This window comes from Lissotriton helveticus, chromosome 8 (genome assembly GCF_964261635.1).
Source record: "Lissotriton helveticus chromosome 8, aLisHel1.1, whole genome shotgun sequence".
Lineage (NCBI taxonomy): Eukaryota > Metazoa > Chordata > Amphibia > Caudata > Salamandridae > Lissotriton > Lissotriton helveticus.
The window spans coordinates 971,832,220-971,848,384 of NC_136069.1; the positions used below are offsets into that span (position 1 = coordinate 971,832,220).

Below are 16,165 nucleotides of genomic sequence, written 5' to 3' on the forward strand. Positions count from 1 at the left end.
CCCTACCCGCACAAAAACAATCCTGGCTGCACTCAGGCACCCTTGCATCATGATTGAAGGGTGCTTGTGTTGGTGCTAGGCAGCCAAAAGTGTGCCAGCATTAGGAAAGGACAGGAATGTGCTGCATAATGGTAAATACAGTGCGTTCCTGCCCTGTCATGCAGCACAGCAAGGTAGCTTGCTGATCTGCATTGTGTGAAAGACTGATAAATTTGCCCCTCTGTGTCTTGCTTTTTGCGAGGACATCACTTTAGGGACTAAGGGCGTCATATAAAAAAAAAGATGCAACAAGGCGCAGCAAAGGCATTTTGCTGCACCATGCAGCTTCATTTCAAAAGCACAGGAATGTATTGTATCAACAATACAACCCATCTGTGGCTTTCCACTGTGCCGGCGCACAATTGGCTGTCATGCGCCAGTACAGGCACCTTGGCATCATATTACAAGGGTGCCTGCATTGCAAGATGTTTGTTTTTCGTGCAGTAAGGGACACAGGGTCACTTTGGAACTAGAAGAGGGAGATGCCCAGGGCACTGCCATTCGCAAGGATTCTGGAGATACTTTTGCTATGGTTGGGAGACATGGGCCCTAGAGAAGAGGGAAAGGTAAGAGGGGGAAGCCATCCTTAAGTAGGGACCCGGGATGCTGGTGAGAACCTACCCAAACAGGGGAGTAGCCTCACACTGGCCCTGGTGTGGCCTCTCCTAACCAAATGACATTCTGGGGTGTCAGGCAACTGATAAGATTCAGGGTGTCCTCCCTGAACTGGCAGAAAGAAAGTAGAAGGAGGGTGTCTGTCAACTGGTGTGGTATCCCCTCACTTTGAAAAGTTAGAGAAGCCTCAAGAGTTTACAGTTGCCCCTCAAGGAGAACACCCAACATTCAGAGCTCTGGGTGTGGCTCTGGGTACTGACAGCTGTCAGTAGCCTCTGCTAGGTGCTTGCCTTAGTGGCAACCCTAGTCTTGGCATGGGAGTCAGACCCTATGCTACAACCAATGTAGGACCCTGTTGGTCATGGTGGAGTTACTCCAGTGCTGGGTAATCTATGTGGGTAAGCTAGGAGTAAGCATAGCTAAGGTAGGGATGGATGAGAATAGTACATACCAGTTCCAGGTAAAGGGTGGAGAAAATGTTGGGAGAGTCAGAGTCCTAGCCAAGACTCAATTTAGGTTGGGACCCGTCTTAGTTGAGGTAGGTCAGCTCTCCAGAGGGAATGACTCTAGTAGAAGGATGATGCTGAATAGGTCCTTAATGGTAAACCAGTTTACCACATCCTTCCCAGCTGATTAGTCAAGGAGAACAACCAAAAGTCTGGTAAGCTTTCCTGGGCATATTAGCAGGGGGTAGGGTTGTGTGAGGAAGCAGGCTTTTTTGCAGGTTTTAACCTCACTTAATGCCCCTTTTTTCAACTGCTAGACACTGGTGTAATGTTTCTGAACTGCCCTGAGCCCTGCTAATCAGAACTCAGTCATGTGTTCTGGCCCTTGAGAAGGTACATGGTTGATTGGCTTACACCCAATTGACATAGCCTAACTTACTTGTAAGTCCCAAAAATATGGTACTAGTGGTATCCCCAGTCTGTTGCGACTAGTGCCACCCTGAGTATGATAAGGTGTTGAGGCAGGACAATAAAACAATTGCTTTTTGCATTAAGAGCCTTTAGGGAAAATCAGAAGTTATATGTCATTGAACAAATTTACTGGATGTGTTGTTTGCAATCACAAAATGTGAATGGCCATAAGTCTTTGAAGAAGATGATCAATATCAAATGCTTTGATATGTCCACCATAATTTACACATGGATAGTTTTATTGCAAGAATGTGATTGTGAGGCAGAACATCTTCCAGGCATGTGCATTGTAACTGCATATTATTTAAGAGGAGTATTTGGGGATAGAATGACAGAATCGATTGAGAAGGAGAGAAGTAATGATACCGAAGAATGGTGGGATAATATAAGGATGTGAATAGTGGCTACAGGTTGTATTTATAAAGAGGAATGGGAGTTGGAGATAAAAAGGATCATGTGGAATGCTTTTTAGAGGATGAATGATTATTCCACCAGAACGTTTAAGAATAACGTTACTGGAAATAGCTTATGAAAGACACTCAGGGATATGCAATACTAAAGTGAGGGTTCAAAATTATGTTTTAGGGGCAGTGCTAAACAAGAATGTGGAAAGATTCATTTGAGATGGAATTGCAAATCAATTGACTGACATAGTCAAGAGGGTGAAGACTCCTTCCACAGTTGGCAGAGATTTGCCAGAAGAGACACAAATTAGACATTGTGGGAATAATTTAACAGAATTAAGGGTTGAGTTATATTATTGTATTAATTGATCTGTTCTCCAGGTGGGGATAAATGGAGATAGATCCAGATATTATTCCTAGTAGAGTAAATACATTTATGGACCTGGTTTTCACGAGGAAAGGTTTCCCAGCACTTTGCTCACAGACGAATTGGCACAATTAATCTCAAAAGTGATGAAATATTTCTTAAGTAGTAGGGGTATTAAACGCATTACATCTTCCTTGTATTGCCCTAAGACTACTAGGGTAGTCTAGAGCTTCAATCACACCATACAAGAGAGTTACAGTTATCTAAGTGAAGTGGGTTAAGTTTCAAGTATGAGGTGTTCAATAAGCTGTGAGCTTAAGAAAGAGACACAAGAGATGTTAGGACTATTCATCTTCCTTCTATGTATAGGGAAACTCATGTCTGGGGACTTGAAGGAGAGGTGATTATGCAAATAGTACTTAAAGAAGAAATGCAGCAAGTTTTGGCAAAATTTGCTTTGCATCATGAGGACACGGCTCACAGCACCATTCATAGTTTACTTAGCATATTCTACAAATTACCTGTGTTTAGTCTGCTTACTGACTGTTTTATCAAGGGTAAAATGTAAGTGGAGTTGAACACCTTACACACAGCAGCAGTTCCACACTTTCTTGCTAAACTGTATGGCCTGATGGAATTGTATTAGTGATGCCTCAGTTGGTGAAGGCGGACACCCTGGTGACAAATCTTATTTCAAAGATGTTAGGTTGGGGTGAAGTTGCTACTTCCTCTGGAGCAACTCAATTCCCAAAGTCCTCCTGATTCTGACTGCCGGTGTGCCAGGTTGCAGAATCCCTCTGCGTAACGATGATTCTTGCATTTCTTCAATGTCTGGTATCTTTCTCTCTGACTGTTCATTTAGTTTTGCTGATCATTATATATGCGCAACAGTTAGAGTTCTCCTCTGCGTTTCCATATATAAGGATCGTGATGACCCCACTTTGAGTGAGCCAGATGACCACATAACTATGAAAGTTTAGGTTTAGGGCCTACTGGACACACATACAGCAGTTCCTGTCCTGTTTAGTGAGAGGAATCGACCAGGAAAGATTCTGATTTCTCTTGACCATCTGGATACTTGAAACTACATTTCCATTCGCCTGGAAGAGCAGAATTGCCTTAGGTTTGCACTGAAAAATTTGTAGATTTTTGTTTCTTTGTGGTACTTTTGTATTGACATTTCAAAAATAGAGAAGAGGTGATTGCCTTTGTTATGTTATTCCTATACATAAAGACACATACATTACTTTACTACATGATGCAAGGCTCTGCCTAGAAAAATAAACTACAATAGAAAAAAACAGAATAAACCCCTTCCCCATTTCCAAACCATCACCCCCCCCCCCCCATCAAAATGTAACCTGGGAGGAAACTTGACCAGCCCACCACAGACAAAGGCTGTTTAGTCCATTACCCACTTTTCGTTCATCACTTCAGCCAAAGAGAAATCACAACTGCACCAGCTTTATTGGGTCACTATCATTCACCCAAAGACCCTCAAAGAGAGGGGTGCCATCAACTTTTTCAAGAGGCCTCCACACATCTTTATATAGAGAGACTTTAATTTGGACTCCAACATGTGTGGGATCTATTTCTATTTCTGTATAGATATTCCATTGCTAACAATGGCCAATGCCTTTATAACCACTGGGTGACAGGGGGGGTTTCCGCCTTTTTTCCAATTATGTGCGATTGTCAGTTTAGCCATATTTAAGCAGTGCAGCACCATATACCGCTTATATTTGGATATCCTTTCCAAGCTCTAAGACTCCATCCTGAAAAGTAGCACCTCTGGAGCAAAAGGCAGAGGAATATCTGCCACCTTAACCCAGAACAAGAAGATACCAGAGCATTGCAACCAGACATGGAGTGGATTTCCAGTGCCCATATAGGCCATCCAACAGGTAGGGCTTGCAAAAGGGCACATTTTATGTAAGCAAGATTGTATATAGTGTCAGGAACAACAACATTTTAATTAATCTCCTTCTCCTGGTTAGATGTGAAGGATGATTGTATACCTCTCCCCAGCATTTCCAACTAATAGAAGCACATTCCCATTCTTTGAGGGACAAGGTACAGGTAGAACCAATCCACCATGTCAGATGCTTTTTACGCATCCAGTGTCAGCTATACAGCTGGGTCTTTTTAAGCAAGCCTTTTCAACTAGATGGATGGTGGTCCTCATGTTCATATGGAACTGACGACCTTGAACAAATCTGCTCTGAACCAGGTGGACCAAAGTGGGGTGTACAGCATTTGGTTGGGTACCAAAATGTTAGTGTCCAGCTTAATATCAACATTCAATAAAGCTATTGAGAGATATGAAGTGCAAAGCCGGGGGTCCTTTCCTGTCACAGGCAAGACCCTGATAAGTGTGTCACCCATTGAAGTTGTTGTGGCACCACAACTCTCACAAAAAATAAACAGAAGGCCAGAATAGCATCATGCATTCTATAAAAGTGTGCCTTTTGACATGTGGGGCCAGTGACCTTATTTAGCTTAAGTGATTTAATGGCCTGCAAGGGTGCTTCCACCTGAATAGGTCGTTCTAGTTCTTCCCTCTGCAGCATTGATACGTTGAGGAGCTGGAATTTTAATCCATAAAACTCAGTTGTTACATGGGGAAAGACACGTATAAACCCAACTAAAAACATCAGAGCTCCCTCACTTTATCCTTGTTGTCTGTCACAAATCTCCCTATGCATTATGAAAACTTTAACATATTCCTTGTCATGCTTAGCGCACAACATCCTCACTAATTGTGTGCCTACCTCGTCTCCATCTACATAGGTCCACTTTTTAGTTGAAGAACGGTCAGTTCAATCCTATTGGGGTAATGCTGCCTGAGTTGACCACTGGTAGTGACTAGATTACGTGTTAACTGGAGAGACAGTGCGCTGACCCTTTTCTGCTTCGTCTCTTGATGTCTTGCTCTAGCTTGTGTAGCTCCATTAAATGGAGGCAGAGGCACTCAGCCATAACAGCTATAAATCTATATAGCTGTAAACTCGCCTCTGATTACTCCCATAAAGGCATATCATACTCCACCTGTTGATCCCCCGTTCATTAAGGGTAAACTATTCTTCTATGTGCCACTCTATTTAGCGCATTACCACTAAGAGTGAGTTGCTAACTAAGGTATATTAAATGCAGAAGTGCATTTGGTACACATGTGTGCTTCTCCCACCACACCTCCAACAGGCTGAGCTCCTGTAGGAAACTATTTATCCACTTGGCGAATGCTCCAACTAGTCCCACCAGACCCTTCCCTCTATCCAGCTGAGGATTCCACACTGCTTTAAGGTCCTCTCTCCTTGAGCTATTTCTCCCAGTATCTCCAAGAAATGTGAAAGATAAGTGTCCTGTGCACTGTTGGATCATACAGAGTTGTGACTGTAATGAGGCACCCCTGCAAGTTGCCAAACAGGGAGTGATATCTGCCCTCCTTGTTTATTTTCCTGTCTAGAAATAAGAAGAAAAGGTTTTGTTAAAGGGTACTGCCACCTCCGTTCCTTGGTGAGTGCATCTGAATGCTATACTGTGAGGCAGTTTCTATGTCACAGTTTTCCCCTGACCCTTTCTCAAGACAAAGATCCCCTGCAGACATAAAATATCAGGCTGTTTATATCTTAAAACTTTCCAGATAGACCCTCTTGTGGGAAGTGTTGAGGCCCTCAATGTTCGGAGTATGTATGCTAATCATCGGGCAAACATCCTTTACAACGCGGTGTTTACACCGCGGGCCTTTACGACACAGCCATCACAACGCAAGTCGTTACTACGACTTGCGCTGGATGGCGCTCTTGCTCAAGGAATAGTTTAATTTTCTATTTCAACACCTTCCCTACTGTTACGTGGGCTGGAGTTGGAATAGAAAATTGAAATAATCCACAATCCAGCGCCCTCCAACGCAAGTCATTGTAACAACTTGCAATGTGATAACTGCGTTGTAATGGTAGCACTGTGTAAACACCGAGTTGTAATGACATACATCCAATCATGGCGAGCATAAAGCAGGCTGTGGAGTGCAAGCAGATAATGATAATCATCAAAGCAAAAAGAACAAGTAGGAATATGTATCCCTTAAATGGATATCGCATGTGAGCGCCTAAAACTTCACTCATTATTGGTTTTCATGGAGCATGAAGCCCCCCTCTCACCATCCCAACCCTGTACCAGGAAGGCCACTGCTCTGATGAAGCAGGCTACATTAATGCATTCACCCACCTCACCACCCCAACCCTGTACCAGGCAGGCCACTGCTCTGATGAAGCCAGCTTTAGTGAGGCATTTGATGAGATGAATCTCCAACATGGAGCTGACCATTTGAATCCCGATGGCAGCACTTTTTAACCCCTTCGCTGCGGGGCTGTTTCCCCCGCTGTGCTGGGGGGCGGGGGGGGGCGCGCACAGCGCCCTGGTGCTCATGACGAGCTCAGCTCGTCATGAGCCACGGTGCTCGTGTGCTCATGACGAGCTGAGCTCCTCATGACCACGCCCGTTTAATTGAACGCTTAGCACAGCAGGGGAATCAGCCCAGCGTGCGAGCGTTCCAACGGTCATGACGAGCTCAGCTCGTCATGAGCATACAAGCGCCGTGGCTCATGACGAGCTGACCTCTTCATGAGCACAGGAGGGGTTAAGAAAGAAGCAGCAGAGTGTGATTATTTGAGCAGTTAAGAGTAAGCCACAAAGTGTGCTACCAAGCTAACTTAAGTCCTACCTAGAGAGGATCTTGATCCCCTAAGTTATGCTAGGACCTGTGGAGATTCATAGAGTGGCTCTAGCCATTTGAATCAAGCCCCAAACCTTGAGCATGTACACTGTTCCTCCCCAGGGATGCCTCTGGGCTAGCCTCAGGCCCAAGAGCTGGGAGCCTGCAGTAAGTTAGTGACCAGGTGATATTTGTCATTGATTTTAAAAGAAAGGTTGAAGTGAAATGTCCATTCCTAACTGATTCCCTTGTCACAGTTTTTGGGTGATTTATTTTAAATGTGGCATGCGGCTGGAGCCTTATCTGAGCAACATCTTGCAATATGGTGCATGAGTCGCCCTGAAATGAGACTGTGTCAAATGTAAGTGCCTTCCATAGGACAGCCTCCTTTCCAGGGAAGTAATGGAACTGGGACTTTGTGTGATGCTGCAAAGGAAAAGATCTCATCTGGCCCATCTCAGTGTACCCTATCCAAAGGGACCTCTGTGCAATCATCCTCAAAAAAATAACATCTGCAGGCCTGTAGCAAGTGTGGTCAGTTCAGCCTCTTGCACCTCCTCCCACAAGACACAGAGTTTTAGGTTTTCTTCTGTGTGCTGTTCTCTAAGTCCCCCAACTTATTCAATTCACCCTTCAGTTGTAGTTCCATTGTCATGCCATGGAATGAGGCAGCCATCTGGCCGAACTCAGGTGCTTCCAGTTTAGCCTTCTCATCCAGCATCCTCTGACTCACCTAGTCAATACCCGATCTAAGCTCTTTGAATTTCGCTCCCAAATCTGATCTCTTATCCTCAGGTCCCTGTTCAAAATCTGGGTGAAGTTAAGCACAGAGTTCTGTCTTTAAAGTATGGAGGCTCTCTAGTAGGTCCTCTTTGGTCAGGACCATGTTTGTGAGGGATTGCTGAGGTGTGCACGTCAGCCAATCTAGGTTGCATCTTATTTATATATGGGAACACACTGCCTCACATGGATTTCTTCTTGAGGGGGGCATAGGGGTTGTCTCTCCAATCTACCCAGGCATTCAATTTCACCCCAGCTGCAGATGTTAGTTGAGGCATTTCCACCATTATACACCGGGTGAGGCTCTCACCGGTCTGTCCAGAACAGTAGCTGTGTTGCTTTCCCCCGTCCTACCCTACGTTGTCAGTCATTCTTCAGTGGGTCATATCTTCAACAATTGTAGCTTTGACGGCTACTTGCCATGTGTTGCAGCATAGACAGAGGGGCTATGGAGCTACATGAGTCCCTGTTCTCTAATCATGCGTCATGGATTTCAAGGGACACCATCATGCACTCCGAGCAGCAGATCAGTCCCTGGCCTGAAACCAGATGTCCACCAGTAGGTCTTAATGTCCATAACATGCTGGACTCTCACTTGCCCTTTACTTGTACGGTGCCCGGATTCAGAACCACCTGCAGGGAAGTAAGAGAGAATTCTCTCTGATGGTCATTGATGCAGGAAAATCACAAGAGGAAAAAGCAACTTTAGTTGCAGCAGCCTGCACGGCCCCCCTTTAGGCTCTTACTCCCAGCACATGCCTGCACACTGCAGGTGCCATAGTTTCCGTTCTCACCAGCATTCCCGCCATCTCAGGGAGCATCGGAGTTTCTTTCATGTCCTTTGTGCTGGGCGTCTGTGTCCTCGATGACAAGCCAAGACTAAAACTTACATTGGGCTGGGGGCCCAGCTAGACACACAACACTTGGCTCTTCACTGTCTTGAAGCACCGCTGGTGTCCTTGAATTCAGTGCTCAGGATGGGAGGAATATTAAAAGGCCTGACCAAGACGGGAGCTCCAGTAGAGAGTGTTTGTCTACTCCACCATCTTGGCCGCGTACACTGCAGTTTTAGTTTTGAGTTCTAACATTCAAGTGCAATACTTCGCCAAGAGTGCACACAAAAGAGCTGGCTTCACAGGTAGCATTATCCCACAGTTTTGGAAGGATGACTCATCCTTAGCCTCATGCTCCTTCCATTGAGCAGATATTTTAGGGCATGGCCAGGTCAAGAGCATGGATTCTTGTTGAACTGGAAAGATCCCCAGCTTGCCCTAGCACAGGTACTTCAGTCTAGATATTCCCAATTGGACTAGGACAAAGTGTTCTTAACACTGGCCAGGTGCTCAAAGTGTACCTCCATCGCTCCTAAGCTATGGATTGGGATAAGAGGTGGGTGGTACTTGCAGAGTTTTACTCTGTGGAATTCCACAGTTACATAAAAAAAACTGCGAGATTCAGCGGAGTACCGCGAGTGGACGGAATTCGGCACATCTATTTAACGGTACACAGACATAATATCGACTCCAAAATATCGTTTGGACATAATATCGACTCCAAAATATCGTTTGGAGAAAATATCGACAGGACAGAATATCGACAGCCAAAATATCGTTTTTAAGGTAAGTGAAGTAATATCGTTTTTAAGGTAAGTGAAGTAATATCGTTTTTATTTTTAGGGTTCAGGGTCAGTTTTGGGTTTTTGGGTAAAGGGGTATTTTTAGGGTTCAGGGTCAGTTTTGGGGTTTTGGGTAAAGGGGTATTTTTAGGGTTCAGGGTCAGTTTTGGGTTTTTGGGTAAAGGGGTATTTTTAGGGTTCAGGGTCAGTTTTCAGTTTTTGGGTAAAGAGGTATTTTTAGGGTTCAGGGTCATTTTTCAGTTTTTGGGTAAAGGGGTAGTTTTAGGGTTCAGGGTCAGTTTTCAGTTTTTGGGTAAAGGGGTATTTTTAGGGTTCAGGGTCAGTTTTCAGTTTTTGGGTAAAGGGGTATTTTTAGGGTTCAGGGTCAGTTTTCAGTTTTTGGGTAAAGGGGTATTTTTAGGGTTCAGGGTCAGTTTTCAGTTTTTGGGTATTATTTTATTATATTTTATTACTATATATATATGTTTAATAAATATGAAATAAAAAAATACTTATTTAACTTTCATTAATTATTTAATTATTATAAGTTAATTGAAGTAATTTTAAGTATATTTTAGTAATTAATTATTAATATTAATTTAATTTAACACTGTTTTTAGTAAATACGATATTTTTTACAACTATATTTTTGTAAACGATATTTTGTACTCGATATTTTTGTACTTACCTGTTTGTACATACAAACTTGATATTTTTGCTGTAGATATTTTTTCCTCGATATTTTGGGTAGTCGATATTTTGGTAGTCGATATTCTTTCAGTGATCCCTATTTAACCATGGGGATTTTTAGCGCCGGAATCTTGTTCTGTGCTGTGAAATCAGCACCAATGGCAATATGGGGCACACTAGAGGGCATTGCTTCTTAAGTAGATATTCCACTCAAGAGGCAGGTTTCTGAACGTGAATGGTCGTGACCTGCCACGACCACCCATGGTGCAAAATATCATCAGGATGAGTAATTGGGCCCGAAAATCACCCTAGGGGATGCAAATTCTCACTCGTGTTCACTAACTTAATTTTGGTGATCCATGCACAAGAAAAAACTCACTCAGCAGTTGGCATAGTTTTGATGGAACTCTGCATTGCAGGCGGAACACGGAGGGCAAAACTTCTTGAATTCTGTGGGCATAGCGGAATAATTCACCCACATATAATTGGGATTATATCTTGACACTGACGTGGCTCTGGCTTCTCAAGGACATTTCAGCTTTCCTCCTGTGGGTGTCCTAGGTCAACTTTGACCTGGAATTCCGATCCAAACACATCTTCATGTTCTGTTCCTTGTGCAGAACAACCTCTCTCACCAATTCCCTTTATTGCTCTCCATCAAGTTAGAGCTTGCATGCTAGGTGCCACTAAGCTGATCATGCTGTAGCAAGTATGTCAGAGGCCCTAATGCAAGTATAGAAAATGTGCCTTTGCTCCAACTGGTTTGGTAGTAATAGATAGACATATTTTGTATGCAGTTTGTCACTTTCAACTATGGTCCACAAAGTCATTTCACCTTATTGCCAGCTATGCCCTGACGTTGCTTGCCTTACAGTGCCGACTTTCTTTAGCATGCTCCTGTTCTTGTCATGTCCAGTGCTTTCAGTATTTGGTGATGGGTAACTTGGGGTTCATTGGTTGCTGTGGTTGAGTGGGTATGAAGTGCTTCTCCAACTGAAGTTTAGGGAAGGAATTTCTTTTGGGTTTATATAATATCGCAAGTCTCATACATGGCTCTTGGGACCTGTCACAGCTGGGCAGGACTACCACTAAGGCTTATATCAATTGTTTAAGAGGGGCAGAGCCACATGCCATGCCATTGCAACCGTGCATAAATGAAAACTGGACATTGATCAAATTGATCTTCTCTGCTGAGAATTTCCCTCTTATGTGGCCAAAGTTTGCCCCCAAAGGTCTTCACAGATCTCTGCAATCAATGTGGATGTTCTGTTTGAGACCTAGTGTTCTCCTGTCAAAATTATTTGATCTCCATGTTCTGCTGCATGTAATAAGACTCTTTGGTCTGGGGCATTCGCGCTCTATCATACCAGTATCGGTGGCTTGTATGTTGTCTCTTGCTTTCACTACATTCCGTCTAATCTAAGGGATTCTAGTGCATGAGTGTGTTGACGATTATTCCCTTGTGGCTGGGAAAATCCAAGCTTCCTTTCCACAGGACAATTGGAGCATGGAGGGAGCAGTTTCTTCTAAAGCTTCTATCCTCTGCCTTGCAATGAATCCCTATTTTGAAAACTCCTCTCTACTTGCTCAACTTAAAGGCTAGACTATTGCAAGTATAGGTTGATAGGCCTTGGAGCTCTCTAGTGGTTTGGCTCCTGATTTTCAACAGCCATGCAGGCTCTCTACTCAGTAAAAATATACACATCATTAGAACATTGGAATGTTGAGAGCTGCATTAAAGACAATGGAGTAGCTCCAGGCTTATAGTGGCTGATATAAGCCTGAATTTCCAACATTCCAATGTTTGTCTTCATGTTGGTACCTTTTTTAAGTTAGAACATTCTCCCCTTAGTGGGTGGAATGTTCTAATTAGGGGTGGACGATAAATTTCACTCTGCTGGCAGTTTTTCCTACTCCGTCTTACGCTTGTATCGCGGGGTTCCGTTAAATCTATGCCAACCACTGCATGCCAGATTTTTTTCCTGAGAGCAGCTCACCAAAGTTAGGTTTGTAAGCGTAGTGAGAATTTGTGTCACATGGCGTGATTTTCAGGTGCTAGAACCGCACCTGGTGAGGCATTCTCAACGTGTCTGGTTGCAGGTGGTTAGACCAGTTCAGTGAGAAAGCTGCAATTTGAGTGGAATCTACTCTAGTGGCAGCAAAGAAGCAGCACCCCCTGACAAACCGTGTGATGCCGTTTGTGCTGATTTTGCAGCACATAACAAGCCCCTGCTGCTAAACATCAGCACAATCAGCGTGAAGTAGCGATTTCTGCCTACTCGCAAACTCCCTGAAATCCTGCTGAGTTATGTAACACCGCGGAATTTTGCAGAGTTCCACACTTCCCAGTTCTAATAGCCTCTGTCTCAAGCTATGCCAGTTGTTAAAGCCTGTGGCTTAGGCCCATAACTTGGGTTCAGGACCTTTAATAATCGGTATAGCCATTGGCAGGGATGTAAGTCTATATTAGAATTCCCTATGAAACTGTTAGTGCTAAGGAACCTTCAATTTAGAGAATATTAGTGATCTGCGGTTTGTATTTCCTTATGAATTGGTATTAACGGTGTCTTGCTGTGTTGAAGGTTCAGTTGGCGGACATTAGGCATTCAGGGTGACTTGTAGTTTGTTTGGTCTTCAATCCCATGCTGTTGTCAATAGTGAGTAGTGACTGTTTGTAGTGATGAAGGTCCACGCAGGAAGGATGTAACGCATGAAGTCTTTATTGTAGTTAACATCAAGTAGATAAGATCTTCAAGAAGCCCCACCAGGAGCAGCCTGTCTGCTGCTAAGCCCACGCCTAACTGTCACTTCAGCTCACAGTGTCCCAACATTCCGAGGCATCATCAGACTCCAACATTCTAATGAGTCAGAGCACAGGCACTGGCTGAGCAGGGGTGGTAAAATACCTACAGTATATATGCAGGATACTACAAATCCCTTTTCCTTCTAACAGAAGGACAAATGCAAATAAGATAAAAGAAAACAAGAGTGAACAAAGGACAGATAGCAAGGAAGGAACAATGGAGTGACAGAGAGAACAACAAGGAAAAGAGCAAGCAAAGCAGAGGGAGGAAAAAGATGGAAGAAGACAAGGAGGTAAAGGTAAGGCATAAGTAAAAAAATAGAAAACACATCCTCAACAACAACGAAATATAAAGAAGAAGGCAGAGATTGCAGACGTGCCAAAGACAACCCCCAAACATACCCACTGGCCAGGCAGGCAAGAAAGGAAGGAAGAATAAGGCATGACGCAAACCGGATACCAGCCTACAAACAGACACAAGGAAGAGGAAATAACGGAAATCCACCTGAACAGGGAAGAGAAAGAATGAAAATACAAAAAAGGGAAGGCTGGAGACAAAGGTCGACAACAAGTAAAGTGAGTCCAGAAACCAAGGAGGAAAATAAGGATGACATCACGAGGAAAGCTGGACCTAATGGAAAACAGAGAAGAGGCAAAGTAGAATATATACAGTACAACTAATACTTCCCCCCACTTTCAATAAAACAATAACAATTCGATATAAGTGTAATATTGCGTTATACAAAACAGCAAAATACAGAATGTAAAAAAACAATAACAGCCAATGGGACTAAGACCCATGATCATCCTCTACTCCTATGCAAGAGAGCGAGGAGAACTGTAAATGGGACTGTGATCCATAGTGTGAAAGATGTAACACATGAAGTCTTTATTGTAGTTAACATCAAGTAGATACGATCTTTCAAGGAGCCCCACCAGGAGCAGCCTGTCTGCTGCTCAGCCCATGCCTAACTGTCACTGCAGCTCACAGTGTCCCAACATTCCTAGGCATCTTCAGACTCCAACATTCTAATGGGTCAGAACACAGGCACTGGCTGAGCAGGGGTGGTAAAATACCTTACAGTATATATGCAGGATACTACATATATCCCTTTTCCTTCCAACAGAAGAACAAATGCAAATAAGATAAAAGATAACAAGAGTGAACAAAGCACAGATAGCAAGGAAGGAACAACGGAGTGACAGAGAGAACAACAAGGAAAAGAGCAAGCAAAGCAGAGCAAGGAAAAAGATGGAAGAAGACAAGGAGGAAAAGGTAAGGCATAAGTAAAAAAATAGAAAACCCATCCTCCACAACAACGAAATATAAAGAAGGAGGCAGAGAGAGCAGACGTGCCAAAGACAACCCCCAAACATACCCACTGGCCAGGCAGGCGAGAAAGGAAGGAAGAATGAGGCATGACGCAAACCGGATACCAGCCTACACACAGACATGAGGAAGAGGAAATAAAGGAAATCCACCTGAACAGGAAAGAGAAAGAATGAAAATACGAAAAAGGGAAGGCTCGAAACAAAGGTTGACACCAAGTAAAGTGAGTCCAGAAACCAAGGATGAAAATAAGGATGACATCACAAGGAAAGCTGGACCTAATGGAAAACAGAAAAGAGGCAAAGTAGAATACATACAGTATAACTAATACTTCCCCCCACTTTCAATACAACAATAACAATTCAATATACGTGTAATATTGCGTTATACAAAACAGCAAAATACAGAATGTAAAAAGACAATAACAGCCAATGGGACTAAGACCCATGACCATCCTCTACTCCTATGCAAGAGAGTGAGGAGTGCTATAAATGGGACTGTGACCCATAGTGTGAAAGATGTAACACATGAAGTCTTTATTGTAGTTAACATCAAATAGATAAGATCTTTCAATGAGCCCCACCAGGAGCAGCCTGTCTGCTGCGCAGCCCATGCCTGTCACTTCAGCTCACAGTGTCCCAACATTCCGAGGCATCATCAGACTCCAACATTCTAATGAGTCAGAGCACAGGCACTGGCTGAGCAAGGGTGATAAAATACCTTACAGTATATATGCAGGATACTACACTGTGCCTCTCACTAGGTCCACGATTCCCGGTTAGGTGTTCCTAAAGTTTATATCTCTCAAGGTGTCATTACCCATTGCCAATACTAGGGTCATGGGCCTTGTAGAGTTGGGCCTTCTGGTCTGTTTGTGCCCGCACTTCAGATATATTCCTCACAGGATAGAGCTGAGATTAAGTCCCAATCACACTCCCAAAGGTCCTTCCAGATATAAGGTTGAGCAGGAAGTTCTCTGCATGCCTGTTTTTTTAAACTCTCTGCTCAGAAGAGGCTTCATATTTTAACTTTTTGCTTGACGCATACAGGGGTTGAGTTTCAGTGTTGCAATTCACCTTTCGTTAAGTTTGTTTATTTCACCGTTGCTCGAATAGGGCTACATGCTTTAGTCCTATTTGGATATGTGTCCATTGGTTTGTAACCCTCTTTTAGTGTTTAGGGTAGGTCTGACCATTGGATGTTTGGTTCCTGGGCAAAGACCCTCTCTTTCTAATATTCTGCTGGGCTGGTTTTTGCGCATTCGTGTCCACATTTAACCTTCACTACATGTTACATGTTGGCCTTTGGAAAGATGTGGACGTGCAGTCGAAGGTATTGTCGACAGATTCTCTTGTCTCGCCTTTTTCTTAATTAATAGTTTGACTAATATGTATTACGGTCCACTGTCTTGTGGAGTGTTTTTTCTTCAAGGGGCCAGTTGTAGGGATGCTGCTTCTTGGTGTATTATCATGCCTTAAGGAAAGGGACGAGGAAGTGGCCCCAGAAGGCATTGTTGTGATTACATAGACAATCCTCATTATTCATGGGACCATGTTGCTTGTCCCGTTCCATGAATGTGCTGGCCTTTTCTGACAGTATGAGGCTTTGTGATCGGATAATTATCAGCAGGTTTTGAGAGTGGGAAACGTATATTTACTCCCTCTTTATGAAAGGGGAGGGCTAAAGCTGGGTACTAGGGATTTTCTTTGTAGCTTTAGAGGTACTTGAATGGGAGATGGGTCATGGAACTAATAATGATGTAAGTAAGTGAAATAGAAAAGCAAATACATGTATCTTTAGTTAAGAAGAGGGGAAAAACAGGCCCTGTGTTTTTAAATGTGACATCAATGTAACTTACAAAATTATCTTTTGAAGCTGACAGTTATATTCA

At 43.4% G+C, this 16,165-nt stretch overlaps 1 protein-coding gene across 1 annotated transcript in view; it reads right to left on the reverse strand.

The window, feature by feature from the left end:
- LOC144771837 (zona pellucida-like domain-containing protein 1) overlaps positions 1-16,165 on the reverse strand; it is a 558,912-nt gene that overhangs the window by 388,947 nt on the left and 153,800 nt on the right. The window lies entirely within an intron of this gene.